Consider the following 21,254-nt stretch of genomic DNA (forward strand, 5'->3'; position numbering starts at 1 on the left):
ACACCATATTTACTGAAAATAAGATGAATTTCTATTTTTTTCCCCCAATATGTTATTGGAAAACTATTTATCCTGAAACGCTTATCCATAGCTCTGAGATAAAAATACAAACCAGCTATAAAACCAGGGCATAATCCTGTGTTACTAGTATTAGGTCTATATAAACTAATATCAAAGCAGATGACACGCAGACGACACCTTCAGACTGGCGCGGTGTGTTACCGATAGTGGTCGTGACAAATCACCTGTCTGAAATGCGAGGCTACTGAGCCTAGGCCAGACGGAAGGATTTTCCCTCCCGGTCGCCAGTGAGATAACAACTTAAAGAAAGGTAAAGGTGGAGGGGGGGTGAAGTCCATAAATACCGGTTCCATGCGAAGTCAAGGGGTGAAGGGTAACCAAGGGGCGAAGGAAAACCTACCTCCCTCGCTGGTCTAGAGAGGGGGTAAGGTATTGTGTTGTGAATTCTGCTCATCTTTCCACCCCTCAACGGCCAGAGTGCCACGAGGTCAATTTCTCATGACTGAGACCGAGCCTTAAGAACTTTATTCGGGACAAGTGGCTAAAATGAAACACGAAGATTTTCGAAATAGTGAATCAAAACTGTCACATAAGACTCCCTTCATGCTGCAAACAAGATCGCCGGCAGTAATCTAGCTAAATTTTGGTACCAATAAACTGTTTTTTAAGCAAAAGACAAATTAGTAGTGGTTATTCTGAAGGCGTCTAATTTTTCTGATGCAGCCTGTACTTGTATGATGGCTACAGGCCTATTCTTGTCATCTGCGCATGACTCCAGCGTTGTATTACGATTTGCCAATAAAACTGTCAAGACAACAGCGATGAAAACAACGACACGTGCGTTTGTTTACAAACAGAGCTCCAAAAATACATAATTTTAATAAAACTATTAAATGTAGATATTTTATTTCGACTCAGTACTATGTTTCAATGTACCTGGCACGAAATATACCCACTTACTGCGTTTGAAACTCAGTAATACAAAGTTATTCGACCTACACACGCACACGTATAGACTACACAGAATGAATCTGAATTAGACAGACTAACTTCAGCTGCAAGTTCATCGCGATAAAATAAGTTGAAAACATCTTTAAGACTGTATAGTCTAAAGTGCTTCCCAAAGATGCTATACGTCTTGAAGTTGCATTTTTACTGTAAATAATAGAGAAAGCATGTAAAATGGATCACATAATCTATATGTGGCATCTGTGACTAGTACATTAAGACATGTGCTGCTGCAAATAACAACTTTACATTCGATAATTTTGACATAAGTACTTGTCTGCTGGAGTATAATTTGTAAATTAAAATGCACGTGTCATTGATAAAATTAGTTTATTTTGACAATTATATAGCCAAATCTAAATCTAACATAACAATCACAAGAACCAGTATGTATTACTTCATTAATGCAATGACAATAAGTAGCGAATATTTTGAGAATGAAAAAGAATCTTGGAAATCTTAAAAATCTTTAAAAAAATCTTTAAAAAAATCTTCTAGATTAGTATTTTCTTTTGTTAAACAACATTCCACAAGGTAAAAAAAAAACTACTTTTCTAAGGGCGGTAATACCTGTATCACCGTGTTTTAAGTTTACTCAGACTATCTCATGACCGGTCAAAGCTAAGTTCGGAAGATATGCTTGGTGATAAAAGCTCAATATATCATAGGTACATATTATGTAACCAACACCAACCATTACCGTCAAAACCAAACAACAAAAAGTTTTAAACTGACATCGAGACAAACCATTAACCAAAAACAACTACAGAGCTAATTGGGTCTTCCTACATAGGTTATCCTAGACTGCAAATGTCACTAACACTAACAATCACTATTGTAAGATGTAACACAGGCTTCACGGAGCGGTGAAACTACACCGTTACAAATATCAGAGAACAAAAGAGAATTTTTTACATAGGTTTACTGCAGTTTAACCTAAATATGGTCCAGATCTGATGGGTTTTTTAATGAAGCAAAGGACGAACATTTCCGAAGATACACAAAGCATTTTTCGCTGGTTATACCCGGCAATGCACTTTCTTACCTATTGAAATTACGATATTCAGAGAATCTACTCCTAGCTTCAACTATAAATGGCACAAACCACCAGAAATAGATGAATACACTTGGAAATCTAATTTTAACACGTATAGTACTACAATACTCCTTACCAAATATGGGCATTGCGGAGTTGGCGCACTAATGGTTAGTGTGACCTGTGACGGGACTGCCGACTGGAAAATTTCTGTTTCGAGTTCAAATCCAAACCATTTTTTTTTAATGCCTTTTACCTTCATTTGGTCATATGGAGTGAAATACTTGCCTTATCATGGAAAATCAAACTTTTTCTTCTCGTAACGTCACTTACTTTTAGGACTTATAAACCATAAAAACAATAATGTAATAAAATAATTTACGTAAAGTTCCATAAATCACAGGATAGTTTGTGTATGTTATCAAAAGTCAGGATAATTTTTTATCAGCTCTTTTCCGTAATTTTATCTAACAGGGTTTTCGTTGCAATTTTATGCATAGAACGTCTAAGAACTGATCTTCCGCAGTTACAGTGGGTTCTGAGCCACGAACTCCGGCTATAATTGCTCGTAAATGAATGCGTCACGCTGATAATTGGGAGCGAAAAACATGGTGTATTATTGCGACATCCGAAACAGCAAGTTCCAAATCAACGCACCAGAGAGCAACAAATCAAATCGCCTCTTCAATCCCCAGTGTTCATCAATAATTATATTTGTACTCGTTTATTTCTGGCTAGTCTCGACGTGGAATGAGAGTAGGCCTATGCATATTTAAAATAAGCACAGAAATTTCAGAACATATGCATGCAACTGAATATTCACAAATTTCATTTTATTCATGGATATTTTTTACTGCAATTTTAATAAAATTAGTTGCACACATACATTTAAATTTATTTTGTTTCTTGACTCGTTACAAAAACAATTACCATCCATCAGCTACATAGATAAACTATTTGTATTGGTTTTTAGTGCTAGAAAATGTAATCGGGTTACAATTCCTCCATTTACCACTGTCTTGGAACAAGCGTGAGACAATAAGATCAAATTCGTGGGATATCTCGGATATGGGACGCGGAGACCTCATACCATTCCTGCCATGACGTCAGAAGGGCCACGTGGACCCATCGGCGTACTTCGTCCTTCGAAAAAGATTTGGGTATCGCAATTGTCGACAGGCCCAAACATTGACCTTGACGTCACTGCCACTGAGGAGCCATTAACGCTGACGGTTGACAGCAGTTAACCCTGCAAGATGGGGACCAGCTGATCGACTCTCATTGCGACGAAGAGTTCGGCACCCATCACCTCTGCTCTGCTACAACTAGCATCGCACTTCTCAATGCGACACATTTACGATGACAGATGCGTCAGCTACAACAAATGGCGAGTTACGATCGGGCACAGTCTGTTGCCTGGTAACTGTGAAGCTAGTCGGAGGTGCTGTGTACTAAAAATGCACATCCCAACTGTGTTGAGGGCCACTGTGGTTGAGTGGCAACACAATTCTCCTCCTGCCGAGGACATCTGGGTTCTATCCCCACCGGGGTCATTTCAGATTGCTAGAAAGTGGGAAACGTAAAGGACGTTGCCGTGAGCTTGTGGGTTTATTCAGGTTCTCACTTCCTTTCCCAACCACTGCATTACGTCACGCTGCTAGCAAAAAAAAAACTGTCAGCAGTAAATAGCACATTCATAATTAGTAAATATGTCTACTAATTGCAAACTAGAATACATTTTAGACAAGTAAAATAATTATAAATTCATTGGTAGCCCCACTTCCATAATAAGGCTAACGATTATGAACACCTTTCATAAACAAGCGTACCACCTAGTGGTAAACTCTCACCAGGATGTTCAACATATCAGAACGAACTCTTCATTTACTTGTGCAAACATTCGCGAAGGCACAAACCAGAATATAGCTTACCACATACGCGCAACCATACGATATAGCACTGCACGGGTTGTTTTATAACACAAATTATGTGTAGGAAATTCCTTACGAGAAAATAAGATTTGCTTGAAGGGGTAAAACATTCCAAACTACTTGTCAAGCCACAAATTGGCAAAGAAAAATTTTCTAATAAAGGATATTTTATATATAAAAATATAGTTAAAATATATATCCCCTTCATTAATAAAATGTTTTACACTCTTTTATTCCCTGTAATTTTTATAATACTACGCGAAAAAATCATGAAATACTATTCACCAGTACATCAAAAATGAAGAAAAGTCGTCTTGTCTGAAGACTGAACACTCTCAGATGAGAAGTTTTTCAGTAATGCATAAAAAAGTGTCGAAAGTTAAATTTGAATTACCTGACGCAGGCAATTCGCACTACACGATGTATGCTCAGAGCCATGGGGAGAAACTAAGGGCCAGGGGAAAATAATTTAGTCGGGGCACTCTCAATTACATAATGTACTATTAATTTTTAAAACCTCAAACACTCGCAATTAAAATAATATATCTAAGACAGTAAGATTACCGTGGCATGTATGTAATGTGGTATGTAGGTATCGCATAACTTGTAAGATTTCCAATGAATGCTATTAACAATAGACTTTTAATTTTCGTTCTGCTATCAAGGTAAACTCAGGCAGCAAAAAATCTTGAAACTCACCCCCCCCCCCCCCCCAAACGCTGTAGGTGACAAAGCCATTCCTTCATTGTGGTATCTAGTCGCAGCTTGTGTGCATCCGCACACTTAGCAAGAAATTCTGGTAAATGTGAGCGACAAGTACATTAAGTGCTCGCTGGCTCGGTCGCGGAAGTCCTGTGTCATGGCCTGGTGATTGACAGGTACTTTCAGTGCCCACTGGATCGGTCGCGGAAGTCCTGTGTCATGGCCTGGTGATTGACAGGTACTTTCAGTGCCCACTGGATCGGTCGCGGAAGTCCTGTGCCATGGCCTGGTGATTGACAGATACTTTCAGTGCTCGGTGGCTCGGTCGCGGAAGTCCTGTGTCATGGCCTGGTGATTGACAGGTACATTCAGTGCCCACTGGATCGGTCGCGGAAGTCCTGTGCCATGACCTGGTGATTGACAGGTACTTTCAGTGCTCGGTGGCTCGGTCGCGGAAGTCCTGTACCTGGCCTGCGTGATATACGACACACCAATTGAAGTTTATAGTGAATTCACCGCTGGTTGACTCGCAAGATGATCTTGTTCAGCGTTCATTGTTGTCATTTGTAGTTCAGACAAAGAATTTTTTTCAGGAAATTAATAAATAGCATTTCATGAAAACTAGATTACATCTTAGTGTTACGAAATTACTTATGAAACAAGGGTTTTATTAAGGATTTATTAACAACTTTTATTAAGGAAGTAGGATGATACTGACAAACATGTTACACCGATAAGCTATCCTTGATTATAATTATTATCTGCCAAATCTGTTGCTTAGTTACAACTAGTTTCAGAAATTTCTGTAATAACTTGAGTTTAAATTTGAATCACTATAAGGAAAAATATGTTAATGTTTTTGATTCTTGTTTTCTCGTAAGTATATAACCCTCCGGGTACAGTTGGTGTTATTCGGGCGCATCCAGTATATCCTGTAATTATGCAAACTGACTGGGCTACCTCTTTGCCCGAATTCCTCACTGGTTTGCATAGTTTCACTTCAGATGTGCATGACAGAAGTGAGTTCTGCAACTTTATCTCAAACTGCACGAGGGTATATATATATATATATAATTTTTTTTACTAGGTTTAACGTTACACGGTTAAACAGAGGTTTAAGACATGACCTTCATTATTATAATGAACTCCTAACTGTTGTGTGTGTGTGACAAGGCTGATTGGTGAATCGGCCCTTGTAAATGTAGCTGGTTTATTCTTAGCACCTCTTCAAGACGATTATCCAGAATCTTCATACATTGCGTGTAACGAAATCTTATTGGCATCTATGATAATTTTCTTATGTCATATGATGATGATGAAGCACTAAATTATCCCAATTCAATGGTCTCATTGGTTTCATGATTTTTTTTATATGGCCGAGTGATTACATGACTGAATTCTTTATTTTATTTAATCTCGGCTGTCATTCATCTACGACATAAAACATAAGCAAGAGATCCTGAATAATCCAGTAATATTATCTACTGAAGAATTATCTAAATGATAAGGAACTCCATCTATCTTACTTAAATGCTTATTTCAGTTGTATATATCTTCTTTAAAATGAAAAGACTTTTTGGAAGATATTAGAACACGTAGAATTCGTTTAAATTCATATAAGCTATATTTTGATGGACAAGATTATAGTGGGTTTTGAACCACTCGGGTAGCGAATCGGTTTTAATAGGAAGCGATGGTCATTGTTATCACCAAATCGTGTTATACTGTTCGAAATTAGATGCCAAATATAAATATATACATAAGTGTATAGTATATACTTAAGTGTAGGTGTAAACATATAATATTTTTGAGTACGGCTACTGTTTTACTCAGCTAGCGGTACAAAACAGCACTTTTTTCCAAGAAGAATACAACCAAAGAATGAAATTATGTGATTATTATGTGAGAAATACTACTATTATTAAAACCTTAATTCACTAGTCTTTATTGTATGATCAAGTAGTTTACAGAGATTTACGGCTCCTAATTAGGTAATATTTTTATTATTCTGGATTGTGAAGCCCAAACTGTCATTCAAATATATCTTGAGTTCAAGCATATATCCTTAAACGTTGTCGTGTTACATAATACAGATAACAAAGACAGTTTTTAGTGGTCGCCTAGAGAATCCATGTAAACATAACCACAGATCATTCTTGCATTACGAGATGTGATCAAAAATACGGAAAATGAATTTTTATAGCAGCAACTGCTGACGCTACATCTAATTGAAGTAATAAGTAGATACCTGTAAAATTCGCGGATTCATTTCGCGATAGGATAGAGTTCAAATACTTTTGACATTATTTTGCTTCATTGATTGGGCCACAGTTTATCTTAAGGACTCTGGGCCAATGAAAAATCTTTAACAGAATAATTAGCGAATCACGATCATTCCAGTCAACAGGTGTTACGAGTCGGTAACCAATCTGCAGATGTAATTTGCAAGAGTGCATAGAGGATCATGGAGTCTATCCTTTAGGGATTTGAAATCGCGAATTGTACAGGTCTCTAGTGATAAGCCTGCTAGCCTGATCCGTTGAGATAGTGAGTGTCAAGTTTGAACAAGTTGTGACTTGTCAGTCGACTTCCAGAGCAGGAATAGTGAGGTCGTGTTTACCGTGTCTGTCGCGCATCATGAATAGAGAAATGGAAATTTCGCGGATTCTTCTGGCCTCAGGGTAGAATTCAAAGTCATAGGTGTACTCAACCCATGTTTGCTTTCTTATTTGCTGATTTCTTGGCGAGAACATTTTTATTCTTGTTAATTGGTACTAGCTGATTCGCTTACTTCTCTCCTAGCTGGACTTCGCTGTCTGACGGTCTTAGAGGGGCGTGACCAAATAACTGAGGTCCAAACATGAACACAGTGCGAGAGTGTGACCGTTTGCATTCTAACTTGTGATTAAATAAATGCGCGAAATTTCCGTATCCCTAACATGGATTTCGAACAACGCGTTAACATTAAGTTTTGTTTGCGAACGCAGAAGGCCCTTCACAAAAACCTTACAGAAATGCTTCTAATCATGGAATCAACATTGGGATAAGTCCGCGTCTCTAGCCAAGGAGAGTATTTTGAAGGAAATAGTTCATATTTGGTGTAAGCTTATTACTTTGTTCGTAAGAAAATTATTCACAGTATTTTTTGATCACACCTCATGCATTTCTATTGCAAACAAACATTTGAAGAAATTATTTTTTTTTAACGAGGTGCCGTTCATTTTAAAAGCTAAATATTAGGTAATACAACAATTATTACAAACTTTAGCTATGATGAACATTATAAAATGGTTTTAAAGCTTTAATTTGAAAGCTATCATGTTCCAATAGCGCTTTTAAGGGACAAGTTTAAATTTGGCGTATCATAATTAATTTTTATTCAATATTAGCAAACAGCTGATAACGGATGATGCTGCGCTCTAGATCTCAGTCAGTTACAAATCAGTAAGTTATAGAATCAATGTGAAGATAATTTCAGTTCATTCACCTAAATTAATATAGTGCGCTTGCGCTAATCCAGACAATCCACTTTTGAATTTCTTAGTAAACGAATTTTGGGGAAATATTTTAGCAAGAAAGTGTCGCGAAGTACACGTCTTTAGCCATACATAAAGAAAGGGATCAAGGTTACACTTACCTACAAAGGAATGACTGATCAGCACACCCTCAAGAGAACCACAAAAGATTAAGTTACCATGCAAAGAAAAAAAACCTTCAGTACTACAAGATAAAGTTAAAATATTACTTACATGGCTCTCCTTTGGTCTGGGCCTATAAGATGATCTTCCAAACGGTGACACGTACCACGCAATCTAAAACGATCAGCTGTTTTTTTTCTAAACTGCAATAACGCCTCGTATGATTACAGAGGCTAGTGAGACCTTTATTGCTTTTCAGAGCTTAGAGATTTACACCCCCAAGTATTACAAAAAAAAACTTAATAGGGAATTTCTCTTGAAAAAAACAGCAGTATACGTATGAAACAAGCTATTAGCTTACAAAAGTTTGTCTCAAGTGGTCGTTTTGAACATATTGCAGTTCTCCGTAGCTGTAATAATGCCTAGGGGTTCATGTCTCGATCTCTGCACATGATGACACGTCTATGGCTGCTTCAGGAAGTGAGTGGAAACCAGACGTAGTGTTAGCATGGAGCGGCAAACAACACCGCCACTTCTATCCCTTCACAGTCGTGTGTTCTGCAACACTCGGCCGGGATTCACCGACCTGCAACACAGAGCAACACTTGTGAGACGACATAAACCGTGGCTTCTGCAGCGTCAGATGGAACAATCACTAGATAGGGGTCCTTGTTCAGTGACATCCAGGATAGACAGAACAGTCATGTACACACTCAGGATGTCACATTCTCACTGACTCGACTTCTGAGTCATCTCAACTAAACCGCCGTGGATTCATCACATCTTTGACTAATGGTTTCTTATTGGCTCAGAGTCATCCGGATAAACTGTGGGGAAAATTAATAAGAAGCACAAAAGTAATGGAACAATCCTGTAACCTGGGATCATGTGAGAATCATTTTTTTATCAATTAATTCTCAAAATAAAACTGTTTTACGACAGCGGCTTCATACAAACTGTTAATTCAAAACTGAATAGGCTTGATACGTGAATTCGCCCTCTCAGTTCATGTTAGAGATGAAATATCTAAGGCCATTAAAAACTTTTATCATTGGTAGAGACCTGCAAAATTCGCGGTTTCGATGGCCTTCAGGATAGACTGCACATACCCCTGTACACTCGGGCAAATAACGCAAGTTCATTGGCTGCCGACTTGTAAGTCGTCTCAGCTGGTTTGTCTGTGATTCGATCCTTCTTTGGTTGAGGGTTTATAACTAGAGTCCCGAAAATTTCGCGGATTACTCTGGCCTCAGGATAGAATTCAAAGTTATGGGTGTGCTCGACCCATGTTTACTTTCCCATTGGTTGATTTCTTAGCGAGAACATTTTTATCCTTGTTATTTGGCACTACCTGATTCGCTTACTTCTCTCCTAGCTTGACATCGTTGGCTCACGGTCGTAGAGGGGCGTGTCCAGATAACTGCGGTCCAATCATGAACACAGTGCGACAGTGTGGAGGTTTGCATTCTAGCTTGCGACTAAATGAATGCGCGAAAATTCCGTGGCTCTATTTATAACTGGTTGAGATTCGTCCAGATGAACAGTAAGCCAATAGCAAAATTATCTATGAGGTATATGTGTTTGAATTCTAGCCTATCACCGAATGAATCCGCGAATTTCGCAGGTCTCTAATCATTGGACAAACACTTGTTGAAGTGCAACCCCGCAGTCGCGTCACAGCGGGGGAGGGGAAGGATCTGAGGTCAGGGGGACGCGACCGCCGCGAGGAGACCAAAGTCCGCCATGTTCCCCATCGCGGCGGTGCCAACTTGCTGAATGTCCTTGCAAAATAGAATGAGCAAGTTTTAAAAGTATCTTCGTACACATACTCTCCGAATAAAACATAGTGAGTAAAGATCAAATTAAAACTAGCTACAAAAAAAGCAATTAAGTTTCATTACGAATAAAGGTTAACTGAGTGAGGAATTTTGGTCAAACAAATTTATGGGTAACAGATGCATGCTTCTTTGCGCTTATTAAAAACTCATTTCAAATACATTTTCTGTACCTAATGTTCAGCACGAAAAATAACCACCAGCTTTCACAAAATACTTAAACGAATGCACAGTGCCCGATTATGATAGCGGTAGAGGCTAGATGCATTGTCCCAGATTAGTGCGAATTTTTAAACCCACTGAGAGAGAGAGAAGTCAGGCTGCAGGTGAGTACAGTAACTGCATACACGCAGAGGTTCCAATTAAAAATGCTTTCTACTCTATCCGGGACATTATATATATATATATATATATATATATATATATATATAATATATGAAAGAGCTACGAATAGGAAAAAAATTGTCAAAACTTGTTTTTAAATAACAGCTGCTGCTAGCTTTGTTTTATATTTGCTACAAAGTTACGAGCCAATGCCTACCCGCGCACGTATTCAGAAGTGAAATCACCCTATTTATCGCGAACTCCATCTGCACACGCCACCAAAATGGCGCAACTAACCAGCAATATGGCGGAACACAACCCGCCAATCACTGGCCAGGGGCGAACTGGTCAAATCTTGCACAGCGGAGAATGACCAATCATACGCGAGGCCGTTCCCGCAGCCCGACTCAGACAATAGACGACCAAGTACGTCTACATAAAAGGAGCCGCTACTCCATTTCGCTTCTGAATGAATGTCCAAGTACTCTGTGGCAGCGCCGTACAGCCAAAATAGAACAAAGAACAATGGTTACATAAAAACTCAGCAAATTGTACACGTAATAATTTGAGATACACAGCACGTACGCAAGTACATACATGCATATAAATAGTTCACAACGTCAATTGTAGTTTTTCTTTGTGACACGAAGTTCAGAAAGAATGCAGCTGATATCAAAGAAACAAACATGTTGATGCTGGGCGGAACAAAACAATGGCAGGAAGTCGTACTTCCTTTGGTATGTTCAAAGTCAATAAGGGCACTGCAGTGCACGCTGTGGGCTGTTATCGCTGCGGCGATAGGTTATCAAGCCAGTAGCGACACGCCACTATCTCGCTCTCTCTCTCCTCGACATTCTGCATGCCCTGCTTCGTATCTTCCTGAACAAGTATGACGTAACTCGCATTTTAAAAGCCCCGACCGGTTTCACCAACCATCTCGATTAACGCTGTTTCATGCTCCCCCATGCACTCAAACTCGATTTTCCCATAAAAGTCGCAATTAACGTGAACAGCTCGAGTTTGGCCAGTTATAGCCGTTTATCTCGCTTAAATTAGATAAATAAATGGCTGAGGCTGTAACAGCATTTTGACTTTAAAACGGATATGAGTAATGATGTCGTGGTTTCAGTTTATGTGCCTAGGGGAAGGTCGGGCAGTACCGGACACCTTAGGTTTTCTTTTAATAAAAATATAACTTACTGCAAAAAATGAAATGTACATATGTCTCTGGAATTGTACTTTAATTATTTATAATGCCTAATAAAGAAAATGGGCCAAAACATTTAGAAATATTAGTATTTTACATTTGAACAAACAGTGGTATTTGGAAGTTTCAGTAAACTGGAGGGTTATATCGGACAGTCATTTCCCCTTCAGATTTTTACAAAATACCGCCTGTAAATAACATTTAGGTTTTCTTACAAACATCACACTTATAAAATACAGCATCCCCTTCAAGGTCAGCACAGTTTTCATGTGCCCATCCTTTACATATGGTACATTGTATCCAATCCTCACTGAAATTTTCACCGCAAATGATACAGTCAGTAGTCTCTTCGTTTGTTGCACATGGAACTTTTGGTTGGGGTGTTCTATGCATTGATGTTTTTCTGAGATGTTTCCCTTTTAGTTTCTTAGTGGTTTGCGACTTTTGATTCACATTCAACTTGCATCTTTTTGCTTCAAGCTCATTTTTGTATGGGCTAGATGTTAGAACTTCACTTCTGTCTCCCCGTCGTTTTCGTGAGGCCAACTTGGCAACTGCACTGCTAGGAAGTGGAGAAATTTGTTCTACTACATTGAAGGCTGAAGTGTGCAGTACAGTGCTTTCAGAACCTTCCATTCTGGAGCATGATGGAGTTGACATTTGCTGTGTTGTTAGACCTACTGCTTGATCTGAAGTTGAAGGCTCTGGTGAACTCTGTCTTCGAACACACGGTGGAGATTCTTCTTGAACAGTGATTGGTAAGTCATTCAAACTAGTATGGAAATCCAAGTCTGTGAATATGCTACGGTTGAGTGGGTAAATTCCAGTGCACATGAATGCTGATTGAGCGAGTTCCATTCTGCAGACTTTTGCTAATGCATAGTTAACCAGTCCAGCTATGTCCTTGAGAGCAATTTTCAGCTTTGGATATTTTCGCATCCACAAAGAACATGCTTCATTGAAAGCATTCTTAAATGGCTTCATAACTACTCTGTCCAGTGGTTGCATTTTGTGAGTTGTATGAGGTGGTAAACTCAGGATATGGACGTGGTGGGAACGAGCAAACAGAATCACTTCTAAGTCCTTGTGACTTGAATGACCATCAACAATTAACAGTGTAGGGTTCTTTTCACTTGGCACAACTCGTTCAACAAATAATTTGAACCATTTTAGGAATCCATCTTTGGTTATCCAACCACTTTGTTGTCCGTCAAACACACTTCCAACAGGAGCATCTTTAGTGAGATCCTTATCGATGCGAACTCTGGGGAAAACAAAGAGTGGGGGAACAAACATGTCTCCAGAAGCATTGATGCATAAGAGAACAGTTACATTTCTTCCTCTTTCGCCTGATGTTAATTTCCCCACTTGTTTCTTTCCCTTTATTGTCATGACTTTCAGTTGATTGTTGTGAACACAGGATACCCCAGTTTCATCTGCATTAAAGATCCGCGATGGACTAAATGAATATTTGTCCATTAATTCAGTCAGCTTTTCATAAAACCGATCAACTTGTTCTTTATTAAACCCTGCAGCTCGCTGCAAACTTGTGGATTCTGCAGACCTTAGGCTCAAATCGGGGTGCCTCTTCATGAACTCATAATAGAAGTCTTTCCCAGCCCTCTCTTTTTGCTTATTGAAGCGATGATCAATATTTAGGTGTTCTGCCAAGTCAAAAGATAATTTAAGAAATTCATCTCGAGTTAATGGCATGAGTTGTCTATCTAAAGCTTTAACATGGTTGTATAACTGCTCCTCGTGTGCATCACTGAATGTATTACTGAAAGTACCCATGTGTGGTTTCATAATTGCCTCATTTCCCGAACCAAGTTTAATGAGTCGATCACCTAGTGTACTCTTCGGAACAGAAAATTGTTCACTTGCTTCTCTAATGCTCATTTCTTTATTTATAACATGCTCTACTGCTAATTTCATATCTTCTTCTTTCCACCTTCCCCTTCTTTTCTCCATTTTCTGCAAATAGAAAGAATACTTGAATCAGAATAGACGGGAAATTACTCTACCATTGTGTCCGATACCACCCGCAACCGTCCGATATAACCCTCCAGCAGGTTGTCCGATATTACCCGACGGACATGCCATCGAAATTACGTCATAAAATATTTAGTATTTGTCGCACACAGATGTTACACTGTATGGTAATATATAAATGGTTAGTACACAAGTTACTATACTTAAACTTATAAATATCTTACTTGTTATGTTGTAACAACCCGGCAAAGTTATCTTCGTGCAGAAGATCTTGGCCTAAAATCAATAAAACGTAGCACTACTCAACAAGCAGACAACGCACGAACTCATAATGGCGACACTGCGTGTCCTTCACAGAGACCTACGAGACAAACGACCGACTGGTGCTGCCCCTAGCGCGCACCTCTGGAAACTGGTACTGTCCGGTATCACCCGCTGTCCGGTATTACCCGACCTTCCCCTATATGTTTATGTGTTTGAGGAAAATCTATTTATTGTGAGAACTCAGATGATATTCATTTTGTAATATATATTTATGTGTGTGGCTCTGTAAACAAAGTTGGCTTGAGATTTACCTTCTCAAATAATTGTTGGAATTTAAAGAAATTTCGGCTATACAAAAGTTAATGCAATTCTAATTATTATTCGTTAGTAATAAGTAGTGACCTGCAAAATTCGCTGTTTCGATGGCCTTCAGGATATACTACACATACCCCTGTACACTCGGGCAAATAACGCAAGTTCATTGGTTGCCGACTTGTAAGTCGTCTCAGCTGGTTTGTCTGTAATTCGATCCTTCTTTGGTTGAGGGTTTATAACTGGTTGAGATTCGTCCATATGAACAGTAAGCCAATAGCAAAATTATCTAAGAGGTATATGTGTTTGAATTCTAGCCTATCACCGAATGAATCCGCGAATTTTGCAGGTCTCTAGTAATAACCTTAAATACTGCATAGAAACTTTGTAGGTTTGATTTACGTCCCTTTAATTTTTTTTATTCAATAACAGAAATTTTTTTTTGGTATAGTTAGGAGACGTTTGCAGTTTTTTTTTGTGTATCATAGACTTCATTAAATTAAGATAAGTTTTAATATCAGTAAAATGCTAACCAAAAGATCCTTTACATTACCTATACTGGTAGCAAGACGTTTTCCATTCGTTAATCAGGATTACAGGAAAACTTAAACGTTTATTGGCTGCTATGCTTCATTAGCGGTTTCTACTTTCATACACCCGTTATTTCTCAAGCCATTGTGGGTGGGTTCAATATTAAGCTCTGCTACAATTCCTTTGGACATTTCCGCTGCCATTAAAGGCACTTAGCAGACATATAACCTGAGAAAGAAAAGGTTAATTAACCTCGGGTAAGTTAAACTTTCGGAAAGATGGCGAAACGCAACTCAAACGCCAGCTCAAATTTAATCACGGATATTTGTTAAACTCTTTAAGTGTCAATAGTAAATAGTTTTTGGTGAATCGCGCCCTTAGCCTAGTTTGAGAAGAATGGCTTTAACTGCGCAGCTACCAGCTCCATAATCGTGTTGAATTCTGCAGCCATGACAATTATAACCAATCAGTAGGTGCATGCATTTTTCGCGAAAATGTTTCAAGACTAGATGTGACTTAAAATAATGTAGCATCGTCTGTGTTTCGTTACTGTTTGAGTTTTTTCCAGGTACATGTCTACTGTTAGCACACAAATCGCAGCCATTCTGTGCGGAAGCAAATGCATTCTGAATGGTCCGGCCAAGGCGTAGACATACTTAAATTTTGCAGACTTATGAGTATTCCGAGTGTTTTCCAATCAGTTTGTACGTGTCAATTGATCAAGACGAGGGGACGGACTTACCGTTAGACATAGCACGACTGAGAATCATATAAAATAAGGAGAAAGCGCAGAACCAATATAATTTCGCGTCAGGCTAGACTCCACTATTCCATTGATAATGAAGTCACTTTAAGTGACATATGCAGAGATCTCCCTTTTTCTTTTAGGCTCCTTAAAACGAAAAAGGTAGCCTTAACTACCCTGCAAGAACTGTCCTTCAACCTCCCTTCTTAAAGGCGTCCTTAATTTTAAGTAAAGGAAGCGGCCGACCATTAGGCTGCCAGAATCGAGCCTTAAGGCTTCCTAAATCAATATGGCAGACGTTTTTTTCGAAAAATCAAGTTGATTAATTAAACTTCTACGTTAATTTAGAGAGTAATTGGACTTGTGCTGCATATAAATAATAATAATAATTTATCATTATAAACTTATATGAAGAGTTCTACTGCATATTTTAACATTTTAAATATATTCTAGTGATAAGACAAATACTACAGCATCGAGCCCAGACATTTGTTTACATTTGATGTTTCGTTAAAGTAGAATTAAATCGTTTCGTGAGTGTTGATGTTATAAAATAACATCGCGGACTGATTTTAGCTTTCAGGGAGAGTTTTGAATGAAATATACAGCATAATTTTGGCGTTTTATAAATTAATTCATAGGTATATTGGAAAATTACAAACACGAGTTTTCGCTGATTATATTTGCGGTTTAAATGCTGCTGGCAAATTTTATGGTTTATTTTTACATTCTTAAAAATAAATTTCTACAAGTATTTAACTGTTTTCTTTAATTAGTAACGTAATCTGCGAAAATTGGAAAAACAACATATGGCTCGTTTCATCTGAATGGGGCTCGATTCATTTCTGGGATTGAAGCATCTATTCTGTTCTAACAAAAACTGAATTGAATGAAACATTTTGTATATATGCCTTAAAATTCCCCATTTAATTGGTCTTGTCTTCAATAAAGTGATGCATAGTGCAATCGAGCCTGTGTAACCTTTTCTGGGTTAGGATGCATGGGTGATTATATGGTGAGTTAACATGTTAAATAATGATTGTTCAGGAGCAAAGTCTTACTTTTTACACACTAGGAATTTAATGCAGAATAAATTCTTATTTAACTTTGAAGGAAAGCTTCACTTAATTCAAGTAGTTTACCAGAAGTTTGCAAATTAATAGTTGGTTATGTTAGGCACATTAAATAGTGTGAACAATCGGTTGCGTTAGGTTAGCTACCTTAAAAATATATTAAGAATCACTGAACGATTAATTAGGATTACCAATAAAAATGTAGCTAACTTAATCCAACCGAACTTATTTACTATTTAATATTGTTTTTAATGTATCTAACAAAACCTAACCAACTATTCAGTCAATATCAAAGTATTTTTAATGAAGCTAACCATATATAAAGAACTATTCATGATTTCACAGTATTTTTAATGTAGCTAACCTAACCCAACTGAACCAATTGTTCTGAGGTGTTAATGTACCTACCCTACTTAACCACACTTTAAAAAAGTAAACTACTGGTAAATTACTTGAAGTAGGTATCACAATGATATCTTAAGAGAACTATTTAAATACATGTCAGGAAGCGAAAAAAAAAAAGTATTTTGGATTTTTTCCCCAGAAATATGCTCTCCTTCACAATTACAAATCATATTTTTAGGAACTGCTAATACTTAAGGAGAGCTAAAAATGGGATGAAATTTTCTTGTTCTTGTTTACTTATTGCTTCATAATGGCATATTTGAATGCAATGTTATATACATGTGATAAAACATCCCAAAAATGCTCAATGAAGTAGTAATTTACAAATAAAAACAGTTTTTATCATTGGCCGATCAGTATAATACAAATTAACAGAGCAGAGTAACTATTACTATAAAATACTTGAAATTTAGTAAAAATTTATTCCGTGTGAAACAAAAGTCGTTTCATGTTGTAGGCTTGTTTGTAACAACAGCCCAGAATGTACTAGAAGTGGACGGGAGTAAAACATTATTTTTAATATTTTTGCATGAGGTAAACACATGGGAAAGGGTGATGTTGAGTCGGGATCAGGGTAAAGCACATACCTTTGGTTAGACCTCAATAAAAATATTAATTTGGGCCGGGAGCCAGGAGAGGCTTCGTTATTTTTGAAGTGCCCGCCGCGGGACGACTGTATTTTGTTTCTGAACCGTGCTCTTCCCCTCCCGTTCCGCTTTATACTAGACGCAACATAACTCCGAGCCTGGGTGACGGTTAGAAAATCGTTGTGTGTGTGTGTGAGTCCCGACACTGGAGAAGGCAGACGTGGCGCGGCAGTGAGAGATAATGCGTAACTTGATAACAGGGGCTACACGCTACTGCACAGAGTGAAAACTTAGTCCTTCGGTGAAATCCGACGAATACGTTGGTACTTACTAAACGTTTTCGTTTACAGTTTGGATCTGAGGTTTGTATGCATGTAGTGTATCACTTTTGTTCAGAGCCAGTGTTACATAGTGCAGTACTTCAGTAAAGTACAACTTTATACATAAAATGCCTCCAGTGTTGTCAAAAGTTAAGAGTAAAAAACTGCACTCGCAGGCGCGGGAAATCGTCTATAACGTTCTGCAGTTTATGGAAAATGAAGCGCGATTGCAGGAACCCTCCATTTCACTAGAGAAAGCACAGCTGAGAACAGCTAATGCGACGGGTGTGTCTCGCACGACTGTACAAACAATATGAAAAATGGCTCACCGAACAATTAATACAAAATAAAATGATAGATAATGCTCCCTATCACAATGTAAAAATAAATAAAACGCCTACCTCCAGCTCGACAAAATTGGAAATGCAGCAGTGGTTAAGTAAGGAGAATATTTCCTTTACTAGCGACATGCTCAAACCAAACTTGTATAACCTCATAAAGAAGCACAAACCTTCGCTAGTGCAGTACTCGGCAGACAGACTATTGGTAAATAGTGGCCACACATTACTTCGTCTGCCCCCTTATCATCCGGATTTGAATCTGATAGAAAGAATATGGGCTAAAGTTAAAGGAGAAGTCGCTTCAAAAAATGTTACTTGCAATTTGGCAAATGTAAAAAAACTTTGCGAGGAAATATTTAACCGAATGGGTCCAGAAGATTGGATTCCGATTTGCAATCACGTCAAGACACTCGAGAACAAATACTGGGATAAGGATGTGCGTTTTGACATTGAAATTGATAAAGCGATTGTTCAGTTAGGTGATGCAAACAGTGACAGCAGTGACGTTTACACATCAGACTCTTCGGATGGAACAGTCAGTGGCGTTGAAGAACTGAGGTAGTGCTTGGAACGTCAGTGGTAAGTGGTCAATGTTTTCTGCTTTTCTCTACCTGCTGTGCAAGGTCGCCGTATCTGCTTATACCCCCTCCTCATCCACCCGACCCCCCCCCCCCCCCCCCCACACGTGTTGCAGTCAACACTCCTCATGTGTGACGTAGCTCAAGCTCGGAGTTACACTAGACGCAACATAACTCCGAGCCTGGGTGACGGTTAGAAAATGGATGTGTGTATGTGAATCCCGACACTGGAGAAGGCAGACGTGGCGCGGCAGTGAGAGATAATGCGTAACTTGATAACAGGGGCTACACGCTACTGCACAGAGTGAAAACTTAGTCCTTCGGTGAAATCCGACGAATACGTTGGTACTTACTAAACGTTTTCGTTTACAGTTTGGATCTGAGGTTTGTATGCATGTAGTGTATCACTTTTGTTCGGAGCCAGTGTTACATATGTAGTGCAGTACTTCAGTAAAGTACAACTTTATACATAAAATGCCTCCAGTGTTGTCAAAAGTTAAGAGTAAAAAACTGCACTCGCAGGCGCGGGAAATCGTCTATAACGTTCTGCAGTTTATGGAAAATGAAGCGCGATTGCAGGAACCCTCCATTTCACTAGAGAAAGCACAGCTGAGAACAGCTAATGCGACGGGTGTGTCTCGCACGACTGTACAAACAATATGAAAAATGGCTCACCGAACAATTAATACAAAATATTCCACCAAACAGTGTTGTTGTGATAGATAATACTCCCTATCACAATGTAAAAATAAATAAAACGCCTACCTCCAGCTGGACAAAATTGGAAATGCAGCAGTGGTTAAGTAAGGAGAATATCTCCTTTACTAGCGTCATGCTCAAACCAAACTTGTATAACCTCATAAAGAAGCACAAACCTTCGCAAGTGCAGTACTCGGCAGACAGATTATTGGTAAATAGTGGCCACACATTACTTCGTCTGCCCCCTTATCATCCGGATTTGAATCCGATAGAAAGCATATGGGCTCAAGTTAAAGGAGAAGTCGCTTCAAGAAATGTTACTTGCGATTTGGCAAATTTAAAAAAAACTTTGCGAGGAAATATTTAACCGAATGGGTCCAGAAGATTGGATACCGATTTGCAATCACGTCAAGACACTCGAGAACGAATACTGGGATAAGGATGTGCGTTTTGACATTGAAATTGATAAAGCGATTGTTCAGTTAGGTGATGCAAACAGTGACAGCAGTGACGTTTACACATCAGACTCTTCGGATGGAACAGTCAGTGGCATGAAGAACTGAGGTAGTGCTTGGAACGTCAGTGGTAAGTGGTCAATGTTTTCTGCTTTTCTCTACCTGCTGTGCAAGGTCGCCGTATCTGCTTATACCCCCTCCTCATCCACCCGACCCCCCCCCACACGTGTTGCAGTCAACACTCCTCATGTGTGACGTAGCTCAAGCTCGGAGTTATATTGCGCCTAGTGTATATTGCGCCTAGTTGTACTTCTCCGTCCCTACCCCTCCTGAGTCGGTTCCTATTCGGGCAGTTACAGACGCCCCAGTGTATTGTGCTGTAGCAGCCTTGCATCGTGAACCCTGAGTCGGTTCCTATTCGGGCAGTTACAGACGCCCCAGTGTATTGTGCTGTAGCAGCCTTGCATCGTGAAACGAAGTCGGAAACCTTACAAGACTTCTACATCGGAACTACACAAACTTTTTACGATAAATGCGCAAATAGTTTAAATCCACATATTTCTACATTAGGAAATTATGATCCAGACATTAATGAGAAATATAAACGCCCAAAATCTATCCTGTCACACCGCCCGCCGTAGACGCGGACGTGGCGGAACTGCTCTCTGATTGGCCGGCAGCCGCGGACCAATCAGCGCGCCCCCTCCCCCTGCTCCGAGCGCGAGAACACGCGCGCGGAGCGCACGCACACAAGCTGGCAGCTCACGTACATTAAGTTAATATTAAGTTAAGTTAATATTAGGCCCCAATTATATATAAGCACACATCATCCCACTACACACTGCACAACACAAACTATCAGGCGAATCAAATAGTCGTGCTTTGGCCCAGCGGGGCCCTAATGGAATAAATAAATTATCCTTCGAAGATTAACAGCGTAGATGCTAGGTTAGAGTCTTTCAATGACAGAAGGTGGCAATTTCTCTAACTGACCGACTGCCTTTTGCTGGCAACAGGTCGACCTGAAGCTATGTCACCATTCTGGAGTCTGGCTCGATGCCCTGCTCGCGACCGCAGCTCACACAGCGTAGTACTGCAGCTAGGACTTTTCAATGACAGATGGTGGCAATTTCTCTAACTGACCGACAGCCTTTTACTGGCGACAGGTCGACCTGAAGCTATGTCACCACTCTGGAGTCTAGTCCGACGCCACAGTTCGCGACCGCCCCACTTACACGATCATATTACAC

General features: G+C 39.2%; 1 protein-coding gene across 5 annotated transcripts in view; it reads right to left on the reverse strand.

Moving 5' to 3' along the window:
* Window positions 1-21,254, reverse strand: part of LOC134529156 (protein FAM13A) — a 174,398-nt gene that overhangs the window by 55,034 nt on the left and 98,110 nt on the right. For all 5 annotated transcript variants that reach the window (XM_063362937.1, XM_063362936.1, XM_063362935.1 and 2 more), the window contains exon 2: window positions 8,448-8,922. The gene's annotated coding sequence lies outside the window, so the exon portion shown is untranslated. The remainder of the gene's footprint in view (window positions 1-8,447; window positions 8,923-21,254) is intronic.

This window comes from Bacillus rossius, chromosome 2 (assembly GCF_032445375.1).
Source record: "Bacillus rossius redtenbacheri isolate Brsri chromosome 2, Brsri_v3, whole genome shotgun sequence".
NCBI lineage: Eukaryota > Metazoa > Arthropoda > Insecta > Phasmatodea > Bacillidae > Bacillus > Bacillus rossius.